Below are 27030 nucleotides of genomic sequence, written 5' to 3'. Positions count from 1 at the left end.
GTCTGAGGATCTCATCTCGGTACCTAATGGCAGTCAGGCTACCTCTGGCGAGCACATGGAGGGCTGTGCGGCCCTCCATAGAAATGCCACCGAACACCATTACTGACCCCCCGCCAAACTGGTCATGCTGAAGGATGTTGCAGGCAGCAGATTGCTCTCCACATTGTCTCCAGACTCTGTCACGTCTGTCACATGTGCTCAGTGTGAACCTGCTTTCATCTGTGAAGAGCACAGGGCGCAAGTGGCGAATTTGCTAATCCTGGTGTTCTGTAGCAAATGCCAAGCGTCCTGCACAGTGTTAGGCTGTGAGCACAACCCCCATCTGTGGACGTCGGGCACTCAGACCATCCTCATGGTTTCAGTTGGTTTCTAACCATTTGTGCAGACACATGCACATTTGTGGCCTGCTGGAGGTCACTTTGAAGGGCTCTGGCAGTGCTCCTCCAGTTCCTCCTTGTGAGGTAGCGGTCCTGCTGCTGGGTTGTTGCCCTCCTACGGCCCCCTCCACGTCTCCTGGTGTACTGGCCTGTCTCCTGTTAGTGCCTTCAGCCTCTGGACACTACGCTGACAGACACAGCAAACCTTCTTGCCACAGCTCGCACTGATGTGCCATCCTGGATGAGGTGCACTACCTGAGCCACTTGTGTGGGTTGTAGTGTCCGTCTCATGCTACCATGAGTGTGAAAGCACAACCGACATTCAAAAGTGATCAAAACAGCCAGAAAGCATTAATAATAATAATAATAATAATCTTTATTTATATAGCGCCAACATAGTCCGCAGCGCTTTACAGTTTAACAGTTTCAAACAACAGTCATAGGTAACAATGTTAACAATACAGCAATAAAGCAAAATAAGACGACCCTGCTCGTGAGAGCTTACAATCTACAATGAGGTGGGGAGATACAAAGTACAGGTGTGTATTTACAATGATGCATTTACAATGATGGTCCAGCCATCTTCAGGGGGTGGGGGATAGATGAGATAGTGAATGGGCTACACACACACACACACAAACATAAAATGACTGATTAGGGAACGTGATAGGCCGCTCTGAACAAATGAGTTTTGAGTGAGCGCCTAAAGCTATGCAAGTTGTGGATGGTCCTAATATCTTGGGGTAGAGCATTCCAGAGGATTGGCGCAGCATGGGAGAAGTCTTGGAGTCGGGAGTGGGAGGTACGGATTAGTGCAGAGGTTAGTCGAAAGTCGTTTGCAGAGCGCAGCGGTCGGCTAGGCCGATAGACAGAAATGAGGGAGGAGATGTAAGGGGGTGCCGCACTGTGGAGAGCTTTGTGGGTGAGAACAAGTACTTTGAATTGTATCCTGTAATGAATGGGCAGCCAGTGTAATGACTGGCGAAGAGCGGACACGTCCGAGTAACGATTAGCCAGATGGACGACCCTGGCTGCTGCATTAAGGATAGACTGGAGAGGGGAAAGTCGCGTGAGGGGGAGGCCAATTAAAAGAGAGTTGCAGTAGTCCAGGCGGGAGTGGATTAGGGCGACAGTGAGAGTTTTTGTTGTCTCCATGGTGAGAAAAGGGCGGATTCTAGAGATGTTCTTTAGGTGTAAGCGGCACGAGCGGGCAAGAGATTGTATGTGGGAGGTGAAGGAGAGATCGGAGTCAAACATGACACCCAGACAGAGTGCCTGCTGCCTAGGTGTTATTATGGTGCCACCCACGGAGAGGGAAATGTCAGATTTAGGGAGGTTAGTAGAAGGCGGGAGCAGAAGAAGTTCAGTTTTGGAGAGGTTGAGCTTCAGATAGAGAGCGGACATGATGTTAGAGACTGCAGACAGACAGTCAGTGGCGTTCTGTAGTACAGCGGGGGTAAGGTCAGGGGCTGACGTGTATAGTTGTGTGTCATCAGCGTAAAGATGGTACTGAAAACCAAATCTGCTGATGGTCTGTCCAATTGGGGCCGTGTAGAGGGAGAAGAGAAGGGGGCCAAGGACTGAGCCCTGAGGTACCCCGACAGTGAGAGGAAGAGGAGATGAAGTGGAGCCGGAGAACAGAACACTGAAGGAGCGGTCAGAAAGATAGGAAGAGAACCAGGAGAGAGCAGTGTCCTTAATGCCTAGTGACTGGAGCCTAGAGAGTAGGAGAGGGTGGTCAACAGTGTCGAAAGCTGCAGAAAGATCGAGGAGAATGAGCAGAGAGTGGTCACCGTTACATTTTGCTGTCAGAAGGTCATTGGTCACCTTGATGAGTGCAGTTTCTGTTGAATGTAGGGGGCGGAACCCGGACTGTGAAGGGTCTAGGAGGGAATGAGTGGAGAGGTAACGGGTAAGGCGGGAGTAGACTAGGCGCTCCAGGAGTTTTGAGATGAAGGGTAGATTGGAGACCGGTCTGTAGTTATTTGCGCCTGATGGGTCAAGGGTGGGTTTTTTTAGTAATGGAGTAATGATAGAGTGTTTGAAGGAGGAGGGGAAAATGCCAGAGGAGAGGGAGAGATTAAAGATTGTAGTTAGGTGAGTTGTGACGACTGGAGAGAGAGACTGGAGGAGGTGTGAGGGAATGGGGTCGGTGGTGCATGTAGTCGGACGAGAAGAGGAGAGGAGCTTGGAGACTTCTTCTTCTGTGATGGGATCGAATGTGGAGAGTGAGCCAGGGGAGATGCAGGGAGGAATGGGAGTCATTGCACTTAGTGTCTGGGAGCGGATTTCCTGACGAATATTGTCTATTTTCTCTATAAAGTGGGAGGCCAGGTCATCAGCACAAATGTCTGTGATAGGGTCTTGTGCTTTTGGCCTGAGGAGGGAGTGAAATGTGTCAAAAAGTTTCTTGGGGTTGTTGGATAGTGATGAGATCAGGGTGGTGTAGTAGGACTGTTTGGCGAGGTGAAGGGCAGAGTTATAGGTCCTTAACATAAATTTGAAGTGTAAGAAGTCTTCTGGGGTGCGAGTTTTCCTCCATAAGCGTTCAGCACACCTGGAGCATCGCTGGAGAAATCGGGTTTGCGATGTGAGCCAGGGCTGTTTCACTCTGTGTTTGGAGGTTCTGAGGGTGAGGGGAGCTACTTGGTCTAGGGTGCTTCTAAGAGTGTCATTGTAGTGATGTACAGCCAGATCAGGACAGGAACAAGAGGAGACTGGGGACAGTGATGAGTGTAAGGAGTCTGAAAGTGTGTGAGGATTAATAGCATGTAGATTTCTGAATGTGTGGTAGGTAGGAGAGTGCTGGGGTGGGCGAGGAATTGTGAGTGTGAAGGAGAGAATGTTGTGGTCAGAGAGGGGAAGTGGTGAGTTATCTAGGTGGGGAATTGAACAGAGCCGGACAAAGACCAGGTCCAGGGTGTTACCGTCTTTGTGTGTTTCAGAGGTTGAGAGCTGTGAGAGGCCGAGAGAAGTGGTTAGTGATAGAAGTTGGGATGCAGATGTGGACGTGGGGCTGTTAATGGGAATGTTGAAGTCTCCCAGGATAAGGGTTGGTAATTCTGAGGACATGAAGTGCGGCAGCCAGGCTGAGAAGTCGTCCAGGAAGTGGGTAGGTGAGCCTGGGGGCCGGTATATGACCGCTACTCTGAGGGAGAGGGGACAGAAGAGCCTGATGGTGTGGACCTCAAAAGAAGGGAATGAAAGTGAAGAAACTGGGGGTATAACCTGGAACGTGCATTGGGGGGACAAGAGTATGCCGACTCCACCACCAGGTCTGTTAGTGGGTCTTGGGGAATGGGAGAATTGTAAGCCACCATGGGAAACGGCAGCAGGGGAGACAGTGTCAGAGTCTTGGAAGCATTGGAAGCATTGGTACTAAGATGTGGTCTGTGGTCCCCACCTGCAGAACCACTCCTTAATTGAGGGTGTCTTGATAATTGCCAATAATTTCCATCTGATGTCTATTCCATTTGCACAACAGCATGTGAAATTGATTGTCAATCAGTGTTGTTTCCTAAGTGGACAGTTTGATTTCACAGAAGTTTGATTTACTTGGAGTTATATTCTGTTGCTTAAGTGTTCCCTTTATTTTATTGAGCAGTGTATATATACTAAATTTGCCAAGATCTGTGCAATATGCCTCATGTATACAGCTCTGGCAAAAATTAAGAGACCACTGCAAAATTTTCAGTTTGTCTGATTTTTCTCTATATAGGTACAGTGGGGCAAAAAAGTATTTAGTCATTCAGCAATAGTGCAAGTTCCACCACTTAAAAAGATGAGAGGCGTCTGTAATTTACATCATAGGTAGTGTTGAGCATTCCGATACTGCAAGTATCGGGTATCGGCCGATACTTGCTGTATCGGAATTCCGATACCGAGATCCGATACTTTTGTGGTATCGGGTATCGGGTATCGAAACAACATTAATGTAATAATGTGTAAAAGAGAGAATTAAAATAAAAAATATTGCTATACTCACCTCTCCGACGCAGCCCGGACCTCAGCGAGGGAACCGGCAGCGTTGTTTGTTTAAAATTTGCGCGTTTACTTGGTTACGTGAAGTCCCGGCTTGTGATTGGTCGCGGCGGCCATGTTGCCGGGACGCGGACCAATCACAGCAAGCCGTGACGTAATTTCAGGTCCTTGCAGGATTTTAAAATTACGTTCCGGCGTTGTGATTGGGCGCGTCGTGGTCACATGGGCGACGTAACCAATCACAAGTCGGGACGTCACGGGAGGCTGGACACGCGCACATTTTAAAATGCGCGCGTGTCCAGCCTCCCGTGACGTCCCGGCTTGTGATTGGTCGCGGCGGCCATGTTGCCGGGACGCGGACCAATCACAACGCCGGAACGTAATTTTAAAATCCTGCAGGACCTGAAATTACGTCACGGCTTGCTGTGATTGGTCCGCGTCCCGGCAACATGGCCGCCGCGACCAATCACAAGCCGTGACGTCACGGGAGGCTGGACACGCGCACATTTTAAAATGCGCGCGTCCAGCCTTCCGGCTTGTGATTGGTTGACCGCGATGCAACCAATCACAAGCCGGGACGTCACGGGAGGCTGGACAAGCGCGCATTTTAAAATGCGCGCGTCCAGCCTCCCGGCTTGTGATTGGTTGACCGCGATGCAACCAATCACAAGCCGGGACGTCACGGGAGGCTGGACAAGCGCGCATTTTAAAATGCGCGCGTCCAGCCTCCCGGCTTGTGATTGGTTGACCGCGATGCAACCAATCACAAGCCGGGACGTCACGGGAGGCTGGACAAGCGCGCATTTTAAAATGCGCGCGTGTCCAGCCTCCCGTGACGTCACGGCTTGTGATTGGTTGCGTCGCCCATGTGACTGCGGCGCAACCAATCACAACGCCGGGACGTAATGTTAAAATCCTGCAGGACCTGAAATTACGTCACGGCTTGCTGTGATTGGTCCGCGTCCCGGCAACATGGCCGCCGCGACCAATCACAAGCCGTGACGTCACGGGAGGCTGGACACGCGCACATTTTAAAATGCGCGCGTCCAGCCTTCCGGCTTGTGATTGGTTGACCGCGATGCAACCAATCACAAGCCGGGACGTCACGGGAGGCTGGACAAGCGCGCATTTTAAAATGCGCGCGTCCAGCCTCCCGGCTTGTGATTGGTTGACCGCGATGCAACCAATCACAAGCCGGGACGTCACGGGAGGCTGGACAAGCGCGCATTTTAAAATGCGCGCGTCCAGCCTCCCGGCTTGTGATTGGTTGACCGCGATGCAACCAATCACAAGCCGGGACGTCACGGGAGGCTGGACAAGCGCGCATTTTAAAATGCGCGCGTGTCCAGCCTCCCGTGACGTCATGGCTTGTGATTGGTTGCGTCGCCCATGTGACTGCGGCGCAACCAATCACAACGCCGGGACGTAATGTTAAAATCCTGCAGGACCTGAAATTACGTCACGGCTTGCTGTGATTGGTCCGCGTCCCGGCAACATGGCCGCCACGACCAATCACAAGCCGGGACTTCACGTAACCAAGTAAACGCGCGAATTTTAAACAAAGAACGCTGCCGCTTCCCTCGGTAAGGTGCAGGCTGCGTCGGAGAGGTGAGTATAGCAATATTTTTTATTTTAATTCTTTCTTTTACACATTAATATGGTTCCCAGGGCCTGAAGGAGAGTTTCCTCTCCTTCAGACCCTGGGAACCATCAGGAATACCGTCCGATACTTGAGTCCCATTGACTTGTATTGGTATCGGGTATCGGTATCGGATTGGATCCGATACTTTGCCAGTATCGGCCGATACTTTCCGATACCGATACTTTCAAGTATCGGACGGTATCGCTCAACACTAATCATAGGCAGACCTCAACTATGGGAGACAAACTGAGAAAAAAAAATCCTGAAAATCACATTGTCTGTTTTTTTATCATTTTATTTGCATATTATGGTGGAAAATAAGTATTTGGTCAGAAACAAACAATCAAGATTTCTGGCTCTCACAGACCTGTAACTTCTTCTTTAAGAGTCTCCTCTTTCCTCCACTCATTACCTGTAGTAATGGCACCTGTTTAAACTTGTTATCAGTATAAAAAGACACCTGTGCACACCCTCAAACAGTCTGACTCCAAACTCCACTATGGTGAAGACCAAAGAGCTGTCAAAGGACACCAGAAACAAAATTGTAGCCCTGCACCAGGCTGGGAAGACTGAATCTGCAATAGCCAACCAGCTTGGAGTGAAGAAATCAACAGTGGGAGCAATAATTAGAAAATGGAAGACATTCAAGACCACTGATAATCTCCCTCGATCTGGGGCTCCACGCAAAATCCCACCCCGTGGGGTCAGAATGATCACAAGAACGGTGAGCAAAAATCCCAGAACCACGCGGGGGGACCTAGTGAATGAACTGCAGAGAGCTGGGACCAATGTAACAAGGCCTACCATAAGTAACACACTACGCCACCATGGACTCAGATCCTGCAGTGCCAGACGTGTCCCACTGCTTAAGCCAGTACATGTCCGGGCCCGTCTGAAGTTTGCTAGAGAGCATTTGGATGATCCAGAGGAGTTTTGGGAGAATGTCCTATGGTCTGATGAAACCAAACTGGAACTGTTTGGTAGAAACACAACTTGTCGTGTTTGGAGGAAAAAGAATACTGAGTTGCATCCATCAAACACCATACCTACTGTAAAGCATGGTGGTGGAAACATCATGCTTTGGGGCTGTTTCTCTGCAAAGGGGCCAGGACGACTGATCCGGGTACATGAAAGAATGAATGGGGCCATGTATCGTGAGATTTTGAGTGCAAACCTCCTTCCATCAGCAAGGGCATTGAAGATGAAACGTGGCTGAGTCTTTCAACATGACAATGATCCAAAGCACACCGCCAGGGCAACGAAGGAGTGGCTTCGTAAGAAGCATTTCAAGGTCCTGGAGTGGCCCAGCCAGTCTTCAGATCTCAACCCTATAGAAAACCTTTGGAGGGAGTTGAAAGTCCGTGTTGCCAAGCGAAAAGCCAAAAACATCACTGCTCTAGAGGAGATCTGCATGGAGGAATGGGCCAACATACCAAAAACAACCTTGTGTGTGGCAACCTTGTGAAGACTTACAGAAAACGTTTGACCTCTGTCATTGCCAACAAAGGATATATTACAAAGTATTGAGATGAAATTTTGTTTCTGACCAAATACTTATTTTCCACCATAATATGCAAATAAAATTATAAAAAAACAGACAATGTGATTTTCAGGATTTTTTTGTCTCAGTTTGTCTCCCATAGTTGAGGTCTACCTATGATGTAAATTACAGACGCCTCTCATCTTTTTAAGTGGTGGAACTTGCACTATTGCTGAATGACTAAATACTTTTTTGCCCCACTGTATATTTTTGAGTAAAATGTAAATTGTTCTTTTATTCTATAAACTACTGACAACATGTTTCCCAAGTTCCAAGCAATAAATTTTGTATTTATTTTCAGAAAATGAGAAATGGTCAAAATAACAAAAAAAATGCAGTGCTTGCAGACCTCAAATACTGCAAAGAAAACAAGTTCATAATCATTTAGACACAACAATACTAATGTTTAAACTCAGGAAGAGTTCAGAAATCAATATTTTGTGGAATAACCATGATTTTTAATCACAGCTTTCATGCGTCTTGGCATGCATTCCACCAGTCTTTCACACTGCCTTTGGGTGACCTTACGCCACTCATGGTACAAAAATATAAGCAGTTCTTCTTTGTTTGATGGCTTGTGACTATCCATCTTCCTCTTGATTACATTCTAGAGGTTTTTAGTGGGGTTCAGGTCTGCAGATTGGGCTGGCCATGACAGGGATTTGATGTGGTGGTCCTTCATCCACACATTGACCTAGCTGTATGGCATGGCGCATTGTCCTGCTGGAAAAACCAGTCCTCAGAGTTGGGGAACATTGCCTGAGCAGAAGGAGTCAACTGTTTTTCCAGGATAACCTTGTATGCAGCTTGATTCATAAGTCCTTCGCAAAGATTACCCTGCCCAATTCCAGCCTTGCTGAAGCATCCCCAGATCATCACGGATCCTCCGCCAAATTTCACAGTGGGTGCAAGACACTGTGGCTTGTACGCCTCTCCAGGTCTCCTTCTAACCATTCGACAACAAGGTGTTAGGCAAAGCTGAAAATTAGACTCATCAGCGAAGATTACCTTACTCCAGTCCTCTATGGTCCAATCCTTATGGTCTTCGGCAAACTTCAGCCTGGCTCTCCTTTGCTTCTCACTGATGAAAGGCTTTTTTCTAGCTTTACATGACTTGAGCCCTGCCTCTAGGAGCCTGTTACGAACTGTTCTTGCCATGCACTTCCCCCCAGCTGCCATTTGCCATTCCTTTTGTAGGTAACTTGACGTCATCCTGCTGTTGCTGAGTGACATTCGAATAAGATGATGGTCATCCCGGTCAGTGGAGAGATGTTTTCGCCCTCTGCCGGTCTGTAGCTTTGTTGTCCCTAATGTCTGCTGCTTAACCTTGTTGTAATACATTGTCATCTTAGAAATTTTAAAGATGGAGGCAACATGACGCTCACTGTGTCCCTCTGCTAGTAAAGCCAGAATTAAGCCCTTCTTTTCCTCACTCAAGACTTTTCTTTTCAGCTCCTTTGGCATGGTTAAAAGTTATTTTTTCATTCCTATTAGTGATGAGCGAATATACTCGTTACTCGAGATTTCTCGAGCATGCTCAAGGGTTCTCCAAGTATTTTTTAGTGCTCGGAGATTTAGTTTTTCTTGCCGCAGCTGAATGATTTACATCTGTTAGCCAGCATAAGTACATGTGGGGGTTGCCTGGTTTGCTGTGGCAAGAAAAACTAAATCTCCGAGCACTAAAAAATATTCGGAGGACCCCCGAGCGTGCTCGAGAAATCTCGAGTAACGAGTATATTTGCTCATCACTAATTCCTATTACTCCTATGCCTCCAAATTGCTGGAGCAACACATCTATCTTGAACTGTCCTCTCACCTCTCCTCCTGCTCCCTCTTTGATCGATTACAATCTGGCTTTCGTTCCCATCACTCAACTGAAACTGCCCTAACTAAAGTCACCAATGACCTACTAACTGCCAGGAACAAGCGACACTACTCTGTCCTCCTTCTCCTGGACCTGTCTTCTGCCTTTGACACTGTGGACCACTCCCTTCTGCTACAAATCCTCTCATCTCTTGGCATCACTGACTTGGCCCTTTCCTGGATCTCATCATATCTGACAGATCGGACATTCAGTGTCTCCCTCCGCCACACCACCTCCTCACCTCGCCCCTTGTCAGTCGATGTTCCTCAAGGCTCTGTTCTAGGACCCCTACTCTTCTCCATCTACACCTTCGGTCTGGGACAGCTCATAGAATCCCACGGTATGCAGTACCATCTCTATGCTGATGACACGCAGATCTACCTATCCGGACCTGACCTCACCTCCTTACTTACCAAAATCCCGCACTGTCTGTCTGCTATTTCAGCCTTGTTTTCTGCTCGCTTTCTACAACTGAACATGGACAAAACAGAATTCATCATCTTTCCCCCATCTCACTCTACCCCTCCACCAGACCTATCCATCAATGTCAATGGCTGCTCACTTTCCCCAGTCCCACACGCCCGGTGCCTCGGGGTGATCCTTGACTCTGCCCTCTCTTTCAAGCCACATATCCAAGCCCTTGCCTCCTCCTGCTGCCCCAAACTCAAAAACATTTCCCGGATCCGCGCATTCCTTGACCGTGACACCACAAAAACACTAGTGCATGCCCTTATCATCTCCCGCCTCGACTACTGCAACCTCCTACTCTCTGGACTCCCCTCTAGCACTCTGGCACCACTCCAATCCATCCTACACTCTGCTGCTCGACTAATCTACCTGTCTCCCCACTATTCCCCAGCCTCTCCCCTATGCCAAGCCCTTCACTGGCTTCCTATCGCCCAGAGACTCCAGTTCAAAACCCTCACAATGACCTACAAAGCCATCCACAACCTATCTCCTCCATACATCTGTGACATGATCTCCCGGTACCTACCAACACGCAACCTCAGATCCTCTCAAGACCTCCTTCTCTACTCCCCTCTCATCTCTTCTTCCCACAACCGCATCCAAGACTTCTCCCGTGCTTCCCCCATACTCTGGAACTCTCTACCCCAGCACATCAGACTCTCGCCTACCATAGAAACTTTCAAAAAGAACCTGAAGACCTCTTCCGACAAGCCTACAGCTTGCAGTGATCCTGAACCTACTGAACCACCGCACAACCAGCTCTGCCCTCTCCTAGTGTATCATCACCCATCCCCTGCAGACTGTGAGCCCCCGCGGGCAGGGTCCTCCCTCCTTATGTACCCGTGTGCCTTGTTTTTGCTCATGTTTAATGTATTTGTCTATATTTGCCCCGTATTTCACATGTAAAGCGCCATGGAATAAATGGCGCTATAAAAATGAATAATAATAATAATATTACTAGCACTTGTTTTGCCATCCAGCTTGTCCTATTGCAAGAGGATTGTGAACACCACAGCAGGGTTTTTTATACTTTCCTTCATTAAATAAGATTTTGTTCAGGTGATCACCTAAGTAGAAGCACATTAAGTAGAATGAGTTGTACTCTGGTTGGAATTCAACTGACACTGGAATGGAATGGCTGTCAGACATGTAGAGAAGCTGATTTTTATAAAACTGTGCAGTGGTCTCTTAATTTTTGCCAGAGCTGTATATACCCCCCTCTTCCACCTCCAGAAGCTTGAGATGAGTATTTAATTTGTTTTAAGCCTGACACTTCTTGTTGGTGTGAATAAGAAATACAAAGTAAGAAGACACATACTCCCTGCTATCCACGTCTTCCACCTTCAATATAAAGCAATATTCTGTTATTCGAGCTGCTATGTTCTTAAAATCAGGACTGATTGTAGCATTGAAGTATTTGGTTAAAATATAGGGGTATTTAGCTTGGAAATTTTGAGATATACTGCCTTATCCATATTATTCTACCAAGCAATGAGTAGCTAGTTACAATATAATGCTGCAGAATAGAAGCAAAATCAATATGAGAATGAATCTGAGTAATAGAATGAAGAGTAAGGTAATATATACTGCCCATTACATAGGATGTTATGAACATGGAATAATGGACTGGAATAAGGGCAAACATGATAGACCACCTATGAATGACAAAATGAAAATAGTTGAGCCTTCTATTGTTGTTACTCCACACATACACTTATCAGCATGGGGAGCACCACAGGCTGTGTCACTATAATGCTAAGTTCACATGTCCAGTATCATCAGTGGCTCATGCATAGATTTTATCCGGATGGTCATAGCCCTCCACTCCTTAGCAAGATATAGGCCAAGTTCACATGTCCAATAATCATCTGTTAGAACAGATCAAGCAGCAATCCGTTGAGAAAAAAAAGTTGTGCAGACATAGCTTTTTTAGCTGCCTAAAATAAACTGATTTCAATTGGGTCCATCTATGGAAAATGGATCCGATTAGCCATCCATTTTTCTCCCATTTGAAAATGATTCTTTTTTTTCTTACTGGATCAGTCTCAAATAGATGAATGTTCAGTAGTTCACATGTCCAAGAATAGATGTTAAATATCTGTTTTCCACCTCCAGTAAGCAATAAACGTATCCTTTTCAAATGGTAGAAAAACGGACGGCTATTTAACGGATTAGATTTCCACAGACTTCAATGACAAAAAAAAAATCCAGTTGAAATCGGTATTTTTCAATCGGACATAAAAGCTGTGTCTGCACAACTTTTTTGTCAGCGGATTGCTGCTGGATCCGTTCTAACGGGTGATTACTTGGCATCTTGCTAAGGAGTGGAGGGCTTTGGGTATCCTGATAATATCTATGCCCGATCCTCTGATAAAAATGCCCAAGCCATTCCCAAGTTGGTGTGTTACAAGCTACCACTACTATGCAGTTCTGTATGGTCTTCTTTTGCTTTGCTCTCAATATGTTTTCATTCTCACATCTGGCTGTACATTTTATGTCTGTTATAAAAAGCTTATGAATACATCTATTGACGGGCTCTCGCCATTCATTTCAGCGGTTCTAGGTGTTTTTGTGCAATGTTTAGTACTATGTTTTCTGTAATCATTTGTACATTAATGTCTGCTAGCAGTTCTGCGTGGCTGGATATACAGTTTAAATATCTACAAAAAGAGGCTATGTTTCCATACATTGTGCGCTTGCTTATTAAACATTGATTGAAAACACTGCAGATATTGTGGCAGAATACGATCATATAATCATTAGTACCATTTGCCTAAGCAACAGTCTATAAACTGTCTAAACAAATTTTACTGGTTTGCTCAGCAGTCCTGGAAACACAATACAAGAGATTGTAAAGCAAGAGGTGAAGGGCGAGAGATGAAAGAGGTGTCCGCATGTGAGCAATTTAGCTGGATTTACAAGGAGAGAAAGCACACAGCTCGCTTGTTTCTAAAAAGAAACCTGTTTCATATTGTATAAACATGTGAGCGGATCTAGCTGCATGGATAGTTAAGAAAGGTTTTCACCTGCCTCTTGGTACAGAGCCATCCCTGCTCATACTTCACACTACCATGCACCAGAAAGTAAGTTCTTACAGATACAGTTGAAACCAGAAGTTTACATACGCTATTTGAAAAGACACATATGCATGTTTTTTTCAATATCTGAAATGAAATCAGAATAAGCATAAGTGCACACGTCCAAAATTGCCGCGGCAATTCCGCCACTGAGCCGCGGGTAAAGCGCATGCGGAATTGGCATGCGTTTTCCCGCTAAACACTAGCGTTTTACAAGCGTAATTAGCTTGCAGAATGCTAGCGTTTTCTAAGCGATCTGTAGCATTGCTTGGAAAACTGATTGACAGGTTGGTCACACTTGTCAAACATAGTGTTTGACAAGTGTGACCAACTTTTTACTATTAATGCTGCCTATGCAGCATCAATAGTAAAAAGATCTAATGTTAAAAATAATTAAAAAAATAATAAATCGTGATATTCTCACCTTCCGGAATCCCCGGCAGTCTTCCCGCTCCTCGCGATGCTTCCATTCCCAAAAATGCCCAGCGGCAATGACCTCAGATGACGTTGCGGTCTCGCGAGACCCACGTCATCACAGGTCATTGCCGCAAAGCATCACTGGGAACGGAAGCATCGCGAAGAGCGGGAACGCTTCGAGGGATGCCAGAAGGTGAGAATATCACGATTTATTATTTTAATTCTTTTTTTTAACAATTATATGGTTCTCAGGGCCTGGAGGAGAGTTTCCTTCCCTCCACCCTGGGTACCAACTGCACATGATCCGCTTACTTCCCGCATGGTGGGCATAGCCACATGTGGAAAGTAAGCGGATTAATGCATTCTCATGTGTGCAGGATCCCAGCGATTCCGCACAAGGAATGAACATGCTGTGTTTTTTTCCAGAATGCGATTCCGCTGCGGAAAAAAACGCAACATGTGCACAAAAATTGCGGATTGCATTCTAATAATAGAATGCTTAATGTATGCGTTTTTTTTGTGGTTTTATCGTGTTTTTATAGCGGAAAACTGCGAAAAATGCGCAAAAAATCCTGAACGTGTGCACATGGCCTAAACCTTTCCTGTTTTAGGATTACCCTTAGCATAATTATTAATATTTGCCAAATGCCCGAATAATGAGAGAATGTATTAAGGCATTTTTATTACTTACTGCAAAGTCAAAAGTTTACATTTATTTCATTAGTATTTGGTACCATTGCCCTTAAACTGAATGATTTGGTTCAAACGTTTAGGATATCCTTCCACAAGCTTTGTAGGTCGTCTTGCTCGCACCGAACTTTTCCCATAATTTTTCATTAGGATTGAGATCAGGGCTTTGTGATGGCCACTCCAAAACGTTTACTTTGTTATCCTTAAGCAACTTTGTTACCATTTTGGCAGTATGCTTCCGGTCATTGTCCATTTGGAAGATACATATCCGCCTCAAGCTTTAACTTCCTGGCTGATGTGTTGAGATGTTGCTTCAGTATTGCAACATAATCTTCTTTTCTCATGATGCCATCTCTTTTGTGAAGTGTGCCAGGCCCTTCTTCCTGGCAGTGTGGTTTTTCAGCCCATGTTGATACAGTCCTTGTTTCACTGTGGATATTGACACAATCTTACCAGCTTCCGCCATCATCTTCACAAGGTCTTTTGCTTTTGTCTTTGGGTTAATATGCACATGTTGGACCAAAGCATGTTCATCTCTGGGACACAGAACCCTTCTCCTTCCTGAGCGGTATGATGGCTGGACATTCCCATCTTGTTTGTACTTGTGTATAATTGTTTGTACAGATGAACAAGACACCTTCAAGTATCTTGATATTGTACCCAAGGATGAGCAAGACTTGTGCATGTCCACAATTCTCTTTCTGATATCTTGTCTGATTACTTGAGACTTTCCCACGATGCTACACAAAGCGGACACTCATGGAGGAGGTCTTTGCTTCTACTTCCTGATTTGAGCTGTACTGAACAGTCTTTCAAGCCATTGATCAGGTTATTATTATTATTGTGCTTTGTTTATATAGAGCCATCATATTCCTCAGCGGTTTACATACATTATCATCACTGTTCCCATTGGGGCTCACAATCTAACTTCCCTCTAAGCATGTATTTGAAGAGTGGGGAAAAACTGGAGAACCTAGAGGAAACCCACGCACACACATGGAAAACGTAGGTAGATTATCAGGGAATAGATCCACACCTATTTGCTGAATGTTTAAGGGCACACAATATATAAAAACACATTTTTCAAAGTACGCTTTAAAAGTTAAAAAAAAAATCTTTGGGAAGTGGATACATCAGTTACTGCATTAGGATAGTAATATGTTATTAAATATCTATACTGATTATTTAAAAAAAAATCGGTACTTAACTTCTCATTCTTAAATTAGGGATAGAAATGGTACAAGTTACATCCTAGTCACTTTGTTCAAGTGAGCTCCCCTGTCATCTCAGGTATGTTAATATTGTCCCATAGTTTCCTTTGCTGTTACTCCCTTCTTCAGGTTTGCTAGTGGGCATGTACACAGCAGTTTGCTGCAAGGAAGGGATGGTGGGGAGAAAATGGAAAAATAATTGTTACTGCTAACTTCTAAAAAATAAATAATAATTTTATGGCAATAAAGTAAACCCATTTTCCAATACTATACTTGGGAATTTCGAGTAAAAAGAGAGATTTTCCAGTTTACACTCCGGCACTTTTTTATTAGCATTGTTTTTGGGTTTTTTTTTCTTCAAGCACCATTGATCCCATGGTGCTGTACATAAGGGCTGACATACAGATATAAGCTTAAAATGAATAAACTAACAATGATAGACTGTTGCAGTAGGGAGAGAGCCCTGCTCTTGCAGGTTTACAGTCTACACTATAATGGAGAAGGAGAAGTAGGTTTATTTTTCATCTACAATTACCTTGTTGTTGTACCTATAAATATTGTACACGGTTAAATAAATGTACCTATATATTCCCACAATTCCGTGTATGTGCAAGAGGACAGAAGCGAAAGTCACACTGCTCCCCTCTTGGGCTGAGATTCCACACATACAAGCCATTTGGATCAGTTTTCTTGTTCCTTAGCTGGTGTCAAAACTTCATCAGTTGTCGTCAGGCTTTCACCAGTTTCTACTGCACTGGTGAGCAGGACCAAAAAACTCAAGAAGTAGCATTTTCTAATCCGACTCCTTAAAGTGTGTGGAGCAACAACTGAAGTGCCAGATAAACATTAATGATCCCGCTGCAAACTGTTGGATCAAGTTTTGGAGTAGTTTCTCTTTAGCTTTTCACTTCCAGAAAAAGCTGCATGGCTGAATAAGTGAAATCACGGTTCTAAAATGAATTTCCTTGGAACTCTCATTTCATGATGGTTGTGTAGTCTAAACAGAATGCCAATCACCTGACTAATGACCAAAACACTCATTTGTTGGATGAAATGATCTTTTGGTTTGCATAAAAGATCATCATTGTCAATGGCAGCACACCATCCTGTGTAAACAGGACCTGAGCTGCCAAGAAAAATGGCAGCCTCTGAGCACTAAAAGACCTATTATAGATCATTCAGTGCTGATCTGAAGCTAGGTTAGCCTGTGTGAACAAACTTTTACACACTACTCAATACAGGAGGGGAAAAACAAGGTGTGGACTACAAAGAAAAGGTAGCCGCATTTGTGTTTTGCGAAGCTGAAGGTTGCATTTTTCATTGTAAACCATTAAAGGGCCACTGTCACCCCCCTCCAGCCGTTATAAACTAAAAGAGCCACCTTGTGCAGCAGTAATGCTGCAGTCTAACAAGGTGGCTCTTTTAGTTTTTGATTCAGTTATTCCCTCAATAAAGCGTTTTAAAATTTGTACAAAATAACCTGTCCTTAGACCTGGAGGCGGTCCGAAGCTTCCTCGGTGAATCTCTGTTGTGAAATCTGTTCTCGAACTCCCTCCGGTGGTTATGAATGGTACTTCGGCGAGTTCTGTCCATGGACTCCCTCTGGTGGCTGTGAGTGGAGCTGCTGGTTCTGAGGTTCCTTCCTCAGCTGACCTCATTTAGTTCTAGGCTGCTGCTCTATTTAACTCCACTTAGATCGTTACTTGATGCCAGCTGTCAATGTCCTAGTACTGGTTCAGTTCTCTCTTGGATCTTTCAGATGACCTGTCTACTCCAGCAAAAGCTAAGTCCCTGCTAGCTTATTTGTTTACCATTGCTTTTTGTCCAGCTTGCTATCATGATTTTGCCTTGCTAGCTGGAAGCTCTGGGATGCAGAGTGGCACCTCCACACCGTGAGTCGGTGCGGGGTCTCTTTTGCACACTCTGCGTGGTTTTTTGGTAGTTTTTTATGCTGACCGCAAAGATACCTTTTCTATCCTCAGTCTGTTTAGTTAAGTCTGGCCTCCTTTGCTGAAACCTATTTCATTCCTGTGTTTGTGACTTCCATCTTAACTCACAGTCAATATGTGTGGGGGGCTGCCTATTTCTTTGGGGAATTTCTCTGAGGCAAGTTAGGCCTTATTTTCTATCTTTAGGGGTAGTTAGCTCTTAGGCTGTGAAGAGGCGTCTAGGCAGAGTCAGGTACGCTCCACGGTTATTTCTAGTTGTTGTGATAGGATTAGGGGTTGCGGTCAGCAGAGCACCCACTTCCCAGAGCTTGTCCTGTATTACTAGTTTGCTCATCAGGTCATTCCTAGTGCTCCTAACCACCAGGTCATCATAACAAATCTCCCAACGGCCGTCACTCTTCTCTTCTGGGGATGTGGTCGCCGCCCCCTGCGCGCTGTTTTTTCTTAAATCCGGCGCCTGCGCTGTGCGTGCCTGCCTGGGGCAGGCTGTTATGATCCTTAGTGGTTGAGGATCACAAAATACTCCAGCTAAGTAACAAAACATAGGACAAGCTCTAGGGAGGTGGTAAACTGGACTGACCGCAAATCTGAACCTATCCAACACACTAGAGGTAGCCGGTGAACGTGACTAAAATCCTAGACGTCTCGAGCCAGCCTGAGGAACTAACTACCCCTAGAGAGAAAGAAAGACCTCACTTGCCTCCAGAGAAATAATCCCCAAAGATATAGAAGCCCCCAACAAATAATAACGGTGAGGTAAGAGGAAGGCACATACACAGTGGTGAAAGCAGATTCAGCAAATGAGGCCCACTAATACTAGATAGCAGAAAATAGAAAAGGGGTCTGTGCGGTCAGTAAAAAACCCTTACAAAATATCCACACTGAGATTTCAAGAACCCCCGCACCAACTAACGGTGTGGGGGGAGAAACTCAGTCCCCTAGAGCAACCAGCAAGCGAGGAAATCACATTTTAGCAAGCTGGACAAGAAACATGATAAATGCTGATAATCAAAAAATAAACAAACAAAAACTTAGCTTGTCTTGGGGAGACTGGGAGCAAGGTAGTCACAAGGAATCTGAAGAGCACTGAATACATTGAGAGCAGGCAAGGAACTGAGTATCCAGGTGAGCTAAATAGGAAACCAACCAAGGATAACGAACCAGCTGATGCTGCCAACCTGCAGAAAGACAACACTACACAGTACCGCTTGTGACCACTAGAGGGAGCCCAAAAATAGAGTTCACAACAGTACCCCCCCTTGAGGAGGGGTCACCGAACCCTCATCAAGACCCCCAGGGCGATCAGGATGAGCCGCGTGGAAGGCACGAACCAAATCGGCCGCATGAACATCAGAGGCGACAACCCAGGAATTATCCTCCTGACCATAGCCCTTCCACTTAACCAAATACTGAAGCCTCCGTCTAGAGATACGAGAATCCAAAATCTTCTCCACCACGTACTCCAATTCGCCCTCGACCAGCACCGGAGCAGGAGGCTCAACAGAAGGAACCTCGGAAATAACTCTGCTGGTCCATCTATCCGGGACAAACAGTCTCTCTGGTGGACAACGGTCCGGTCTATCCGCCTGAAATTTCTGCAGCACTCGTCGCAAATCTGGGGAAATGGCAGACAAAATCCCTCCCTCTCTGAGAATACCAGCCGGCTCAGAAACTCCCGGAGAGTCAGGCACAAAACTCCTAGAAAGTGCATCAGCTTTCACGTTCTTCGAACCAGGCAGGTATGAGACCACGAAGTTGAAACGGGAGAAAAACAACGACCAACGAGCCTGTCTAGGATTCAGGCACTTGGAAGATTCAAGGTAAATCAGATTTTTGTGATTAGTCAAGACCACCACACGATGTTTAGCTCCTTCGAGCCAATGTCACCACTCCTCAAATGCCCACTTCATAGCCAACAACTCCCGATTACCAACATCATAATTCCGCTCGGCAGGCGAAAACTTTCTTGAAAAGAAAGCACATGGCTTCATCACAGAGCCATCAGAGCTTCTCTGCGACAAAACAGCCCCTGCTCCAATCTCAGAAGCATCAACCTCGACCTGGAAGGGGAGAGAGACATCTGGCTGACATAAGACTGGAGCTGAAGAAAACCGGTGCTTCAGCTCCCGAAAGGCCTCCACGGCCGCAGGAGACCAATTAGTCACATCAGAACCCTTCTTGGTCAAATCCGTCAAAGGTTTAACCACGCTAGAAAAATTAGCGATGAAACGACGGTAAAAATTAGCAAAACCCAAGAACTTCTGAAGACTCTTAACAGACGTGGGCTGAGTCCAGTCATGAATAGCCTGGACCTTGACTGGGTCCATCTCCACAGTAGAAGGAGAAAAAATAAAACCCAAAAAGGAGACCTTCTGTACTCCGAAGAGGCATTTTGAGCCCTTCACAAATAAAGCATTAGCACGCAGGACCTGAAACACCATCCTGACCTGCTTCACATGGGACTCCCAATCATCAGAAAAGACCAAAATGTCATCCAGATAAACAATCATAAATTTATCCAGATATTCTCGGAAGATGTCATGGATGAAGGACTGAAACACAGAAGGAGCATTAGAGAGTCCAAAAGGCATCACCATGTACTCAAAATGGCCTTCAGGCGTATTAAATGCTGTTTTCCATTCATCTCCCTGCTTAATGCGCACAAGGTTATACGCACCACGGAGATCTATCTTGGTGAACCAACTGGCACCCTTAATCCGAGCAAACAAATCAGACAATAGTGGTAAAGGATACTAAAATTTGACTGTGATTTTATTCAGAAGACGATAATCTATACAAGGTCTCAAAGAACCGTCCTTCTTGGCCACAAAAAAAAATCCTGCACCAAGAGGGGAAGAGGATGGGCGAATATGTCCCTTCTCCAAAGACTCCTTTATATAACTCCGCATCGCGGCATGCTCTGGTATAGACAGATTAAAAAGTCGTCCCTTAGGGAATTTACTACCAGGAATTAAATTTATAGCACAGTCACAATCCCTATGAGGGGGCAGGGCACTGGACCTGGGCTCATCAAATACATACTGGTAGTCAGACAAAAACTCAGGGACCTCAGAAGGAGTGGAAGAAGCAATGGACACCAACGGAGCATCGCCATGAATTCCCTGACAACCCCAACTTGACACAGACATAGCTTTCCAATCTAAAACTGGATTATGAGCCTGCAGCCATGGCAGACCCAAAACGACAACATCATGCAAATTATGCAGAACAAGAAAGCGAATCACCTCCTGATGTACGGGAGTCATGCACATGGTCATTTGCGTCCAATACTGAGGCTTATTCTCAGCCAATGGCGTAGCATCAATTCCCCTCAGAGGAATAGGAAATTTCAAAGGCTCCAGGACAAAACCACAGCGCCTGGCAAACGACAAATCCATCAGATTCAGGGCAGCACCCGAATCCACAAAAGCCATAACCGGGTAGGACGACAAAGAACAAATCAAAGTAACAGACAAAATAAATTTAGGCTGCATAGTACCAATGGTGACAGGTTTAGCGATTTTTTTTAAGCGTTTAGAGCATGCTGAGATAACATGAGTAGAATCACCACAGTAAAAGCACAACCCATTTTGACGTCTATGACTTTGTCGCTCAATTCTGGTCAGAGTTCGGTCACATTGCATAGACTCAGGTCTCTGTTCAGAAAATACCGCCAAAGGATGAGCAGATTTGCGCTCCCGCAAACGCCGATCAACCTGAATGGCTAAAGCCATAGAATCACTCAGACTTGTAGGGGTGGGAAACCCCACCATAACATTCTTAACGGCCTCAGAAAGACCTTCTCTGAAATTTGCAGCCAGGGCACACTCATTCCATTGAGTAAGCACCGACCATTTCCGAAATTTTTGACAATACACCTCTGCTTCATCCTGACCTTGAGAGATAGCCAGCAACGCTTTTTCTGCCTGATTCTCAAGATTAGGCTCCTCATAAAGCAGTCCAAGAGCCAGAAAAAATGCATCTACATTAAGCAATGCAGGATCTCCTGGCGCCAGAGAGAAAGCCCAATCTTGAGGGTCGCCACGCAACAAGGAGATAACAATTTTAACTTGCTGAGCGGAATCACCAGAGGAACGAGGTCTCAGAGATAGAAATAACCTACAATTATTCTTAAAATTTAGAAACCTAGATCTATCTCCAGAAAACAACTCAGGAATGGGTATCTTTGGTTCTGACATAGGGCTATGAATAACAAAATCCTGAATACTTTGCACCCGTGCAGCAAGATGATCCACACTAGAAGCCAGAGTCTGAACATTCATGTCTGCAGCTGAGCTCAAAACCACCCAGAGTTCAAGGGGATGAAAGAAGCTAAACAGACTGCAGCAAAGGAAAAGCGGGAGGAAAAAAAAAAAAAATGTACTCAGGTCTTCTTTTTATCCCACTTCTGCGATGCATTAAACACTTTTTGGCCTGCTCTACTGTTATGATCCTTAGTGGTTGAGGATCACAAAATACTCCAGCTAAGTAACAAAACATAGGACAAGCTCTAGGGAGGTGGTAAACTGGACTGACTGCAAATCTGAACCTATCCAACACACTAGAGGTAGCCGGTGAACGTGACTAAAATCCTAGACGTCTTGAGCCAGCCTGAGGAACTAACTACCCCTAGAGAGAAAGAAAGACCTCACTTGCCTCCAGAGAAATAATCCCCAAAGATATAGAAGCCCCCAACAAATAATAACGGTGAGGTAAGAGGAAGGCACATACACAGGGGTGAAAGCAGATTCAGCAAATGAGGCCCACTAATACTAGATAGCAGAAAATAGAAAAGGGGTCTGTGTGGTCAGTAAAAAACCCTTACAAAATATCCACACTGAGATTTCAAGAACCCCCACACCAACTAACGGTGTGGGGGGAGAAACTCAGTCCCCTAGAGCAACCAGCAAGCGAGGAAATCACATTTTAGCAAGCTGGACAAGAAACATGATAAATGCTGATAATCAAAAAATAAACAAACAAAAAGTTAGCTTGTCTTGGAGAGACTGGGAGCAAGGTAGTCACAAGGAATCTGAAGAGCACTGAATACATTGAGAGCAGGCAAAGCAGGCAAGGAACTGAGTATCCAGGTGAGCTAAATAGGAAACCAACCAAGGATAACGAACCAGCTGATGCTGCCAACCTGCAGAAAGACAACACTACACAGTACCGCTTGTGACCACTAGAGGGAGCCCAAAAATAGAGTTCACAACAGCAGGCGCAGTCTTCATTGTCCGTCATAGGTCAGATGCAGGGTGCCTGATTGCGCAGGTGCGGGCAGTGTGGCCACCCTGTTGCTGAATCCCCGCCCCGCACTGTGTTATTCATTATGCACAGTGCGGGGCTGGGGTTCCTGGGCATGCGCACTGCGCTGTTCAGACGCTCCCCCAGCTCATACGCTCCCCCAGCTCCCCCGCCTTCCAGCGTTGTTATTTGTGGCTGCTTCATTCCAAACGCTGGCAAGGAAACCTGTATATCACGGCAACGCCCAGGAACCCCAGCCCCGCACTGTGCATAATGAATAACACAGTGCGGGGCGGGGATTCAGCAACAGGGTGGCCACACTGCCCGCACCTGCGCAGTCAGGCACCCTGCATCTGACCTATGACGGACAATGAAGACTGCGCCTGCCCCAGGCAGGCACGTACAGCGCAGGCGCCGGATTTAAGAAGAAACAGCGCTCAGGGGGCGGCGACCACATCCCCAGAAGAGAAGAGTGACGGCAGTTGGGAGATTCACCGAGGAAGCTTCGGACGGCCTCCAGGTCTAAGGACAGGTTATTTTGTACAAATTTTAAAACGCTTTATTGAGGGAATAACTGAATCAAAAACTAAAAGAGCCACCTTGTTAGACTGCAGCATTACTGCTGCACAAGGTGGCTCTTTTAGTTTATAACGGCTGGAGGGGGTGACAGTGGCCCTTTAAGATGACAGAAAACACCGGGCTGGATGGTTAGGGTCGAGAGAAGATCATTGATTGTGTTCAATAATCCAGGGATTTAGAGACCTAGATAGGACTAGATCTACCATTATACTGTAGAAGAGAAACATGTTACTAAGGGATCTGCAATGAAATACAGCGTAACAAGTCAGCATATTTCATGTTTTATTGTGTGCACAGAAACTAATAGTATTACTGAAGTATGATCCTTTAATATCAGCTCTTTAATAACAGGGTACATGCTATAAAGGAACAATAGAGAAGGTATAAAAGCACCTGAATGCTTTAAGCTGCAAAGAAAACGGCTAAGGCTCCACAAAGGTGTCTTTTGTCTTCGATATTTTCTCATCCATACTGGTTTACACTCCTTAGGCTTCTGTTGGCGCTGCCAGTATAATTTGCTGTTATTTGTTATGTATAAGGACAAAAGCTTACACTGCATACAGTGTGGTACAAAACAAACATAGTGCAGATGTGGTTTCCATTTTAATATTCATGGTTTATTTTATGGCTGATTTTATTAACCGGATTTTTTATTTTATTTGAATAGTTGATTCACACTTAGCAGCTTTTGATGGACATATGTGGAGAAATGCACATTTTACTGAGCCAAAGATCTCAGATAGTTAATTCCTTCACTTACTGACTTGCCACAAGAATGCTATGAGTGCTCTCCCATACCCAGGAGCACTCGTTTTGTTTAAGCACTCCTGTATTCTTTAGAAGAAAGCTGCTGGATGACATGACAACCAACGTCTTAAAGTGGGGAAAATAAATATTTGATACACTGCTGATTTTGCAAGTTTTCCCACCTTCAAAGAATGGAGAGGTCTGTAATTTTATTGTAGGTTCACTTCAACTGCAGGAGACAGAATCCTTAAAGAAAAAATCCAGAAAATCACGTTGTGTGATTTTTACATAATTAATTTGCATTTTATTGCATGAAATAAGTATTTGATAAAATAGAAAAACAGAACTTAATATTTGGCACAGAAACCTTTGTTGGCAATTACAGAGGTCAGACGTTTCCTGTAGTTCTTCACCAAGTTTGCACACACTGCAGCAGGGATTTTGGCCTACTCCTCCATACAGATCTTCTCCAGATCTTTCAGGTTTCAGGGCTGTCACTGGACAACATTGAGTTTCAGCTCCCTCCAAAGATTTTCAATTGGAATCACGTCTAGAAACTGGCTAAGCCTCTCCAGGACCTTGAAATGCTTCTTATCAAGACACTCCTTAGCTGCCCTGGCTGTGTGTTTCGGGTCATTGTCATGATGGAAGACAGAGCCACAACCCATCGCCAATGCTATTACCGAGGGAAGGAGTTTGTTGACTAAAATCTCGCAATACATGAGCCCACCCAATATGGCGGAGTCGTTCTGTCCCCGTTGCAGAAAAACACTCCCAAAGTATGATGTACTCATCCTTCTTCCTCCAAACACAGCAAATGGAGTTGATACCAAAAAGTTCTGTTTCTATCTAAGTTCTATCTCATCTGACCACGTGACCTTCTCCTATGCCTCCTCTATTTCATCCAGATAGTTATTGGCGAACTTCAAATGGGCCTGACATGGGCTGGCGTGAGCAAGATGACCTTGCGTGCCCTGCAGGATTTTAATCCATGACGGCGTAGTGTGTTACTAACGGTAATGTTTAAGACTGTTGTCCCAGCTCTCTTCAAGTAATTGACCAGGTCCTGCCATGTACTTCTTTGCTGATTCCTGACCTTTCTCAGAACCATCCTTACATCACAAGGCGAGATCTTGCATGAAGCCCCAGACAGAGGAAGATTGACAGTCATCTTGTTTCCTCTATTTTCTAATAACTGTGCCAGCAGTTGTTGTCTCCTCACCAAGCCATTGTCCTGTAGCCCATCCAAGACTTGTGCAGGTCTACAATTTTGTCCCGGTGTCCGTAGACAGCTCTTTGGTCTTGGCCATGATGGACAGGTTGGAGGGTGATTGATTGATTACAGACCTCTCCATTTTTTGCATGTGGGAAATCTTGCAAAATTGGCAGTTTATCAAATACTTATTTTCCAGAAGAACAATGAATATGGCAATCCAAAATCCAATAAGCCATATTGACATCTCCCCTAACCCCTGACTAGTCGCACTCCATACACATTGGACTGTTGACCAAACCCATATATTGGTGGGTTCAGCTGACATTATCCTAATCTGTACTGAGACCTTTGGACACTGGTACATTTCTTACTTAATAAAATAAACTAAAATAAAATAGACTCGGTTTTAAAATCCTACATTGAAAATACCTAGAGTGTGTGAATGACTATAAACCTGACAGATTTTATACTTGTCAATGGCCTAGACTCAAGCTTTTGGCCCCTAGTGCAAAATATATAACTTGGTGTTCACCAGAGTCAGTTCTTTACACTATTCAAAATAATACTAAGATAGGAGCAGCTTATGAGGCGCCTGCAGAAGTGGGGCTTGGGTGAGACTGTTGTATCTTATTTATAAACCCACTAATTTCACTTCTTTGATGAAACTTCATCTACAAGTGTGTGTATGTACAGCAGTGCTCCCCAACTCCGGTCCGCAAGAGCCACCAGCAGGTCATGTATTCAGGATTTCCTTAGTATTGCACAGGTGATGGAATTCTTGCCTTTCCATGTAATGGAATTATCACCTGGGCAATACTAAGGAAATCCTGAAAACATGACCTGTTGGTGGCTCTTGAGGACTGGAGTTAGGGAACACTGATGTACAGTGTGTGTGTGTATGCACTGTGTGTGTGTGTGTGTGCGTGCGTGCGCGCGCGCGTATGTATGCGTGTGTGCATATTAAGTCCTGGCTGTTTGATTGTCAATACCTTTGTTGTAAATTAACTCACTTAAAACGTATGTGATACTAAAGAAATTATTAAAGAGGTTATAACTACCCATAATTTCACAGGGAACTAATATTTGTAATTTCTCCAAAAAGAAAACATTTTAAATTTTCACTGACTAGTCCAATTGGAGTGAAGAAGAATTAACCTTGCCGATATGTTACATCATAATATTAGAATCACGTTGAATGCTTTATGCATAACTGCTAGCCCCTGATGATCATGGCAGTAATCAATCATAATGAAACGCGTAGGGATTGATTTATACATTTGATAATCGATTTTCCGGTGTAAATCCTGGCTGGGACCTGTGGTTCCATATTGAAGAGCACTGTATGTTTGTCTTTAGCCTGTGTTGGCTTAGGAGAGCAGTGATGCCTATCTGCTTTCTATTGATATCCTAGAGGAGGGCACCTTAATACTAGTTACATTGATAGCTCCAACTAAAATACAGTGTGTTGCTGTCAACAATCTGTCACCATCTAATGTCCAATGACAATAGATAAAAATGTATTATAGCAATAGCTCCACTTAACACATAGCACATTGCTGTTAGTAACTGCTATAATTCCAATGTTTATTGAAAACTGCATTTGAACAAACAGAGTGGTAACTCAATCCAATGATATAGGGGGTAGCTACTGTAAATACACATAATAACATCCAGACTTAAAGCCCTATAAAGGCGGTTACCTCCTCCGGTTCACACAGGAAATATTATATTGAATAAAGCTGTTATACTGTGGGGGCAAAAACCTGAATGACAGTATATAAACAAAAGGGGAGAAAATATTGCGTTGCTATAATTAAATTAAACAAAATTTGCTCTCCGGTTTATAGGGCACGGCTTTTTCTGGCAGCCCCATAAAGAATGAATGGAGTGGTGGTCAAGCATCCAACTTGCCTCTCCATTTTGTGACGGGGATAAAAATACCCCTTTCTGCCAATCGGCACAGGCCCTGGTAGTCGTACTCTCAGGGATCAGTAAGTTATCACTAAACCTGCTGATAGGTGATGACTT

The 27030-nt window shown here is 45.0% G+C and overlaps 1 protein-coding gene across 8 annotated transcripts in view; it reads left to right on the top strand.

Moving 5' to 3' along the window:
* Positions 1 to 27030, top strand: part of FRMD4A (FERM domain containing 4A) — a 584036-nt gene that overhangs the window by 494133 nt on the left and 62873 nt on the right. The gene's annotated exons all lie outside the window — the stretch shown is intronic.

This window comes from Ranitomeya variabilis, chromosome 5 (assembly GCF_051348905.1).
Source record: "Ranitomeya variabilis isolate aRanVar5 chromosome 5, aRanVar5.hap1, whole genome shotgun sequence".
Taxonomy (NCBI): Eukaryota; Metazoa; Chordata; class Amphibia; order Anura; family Dendrobatidae; genus Ranitomeya; species Ranitomeya variabilis.
Note: the sequence above shows the minus strand (reverse complement) of the source record. Positions and strands in the feature narration are given on the sequence as shown.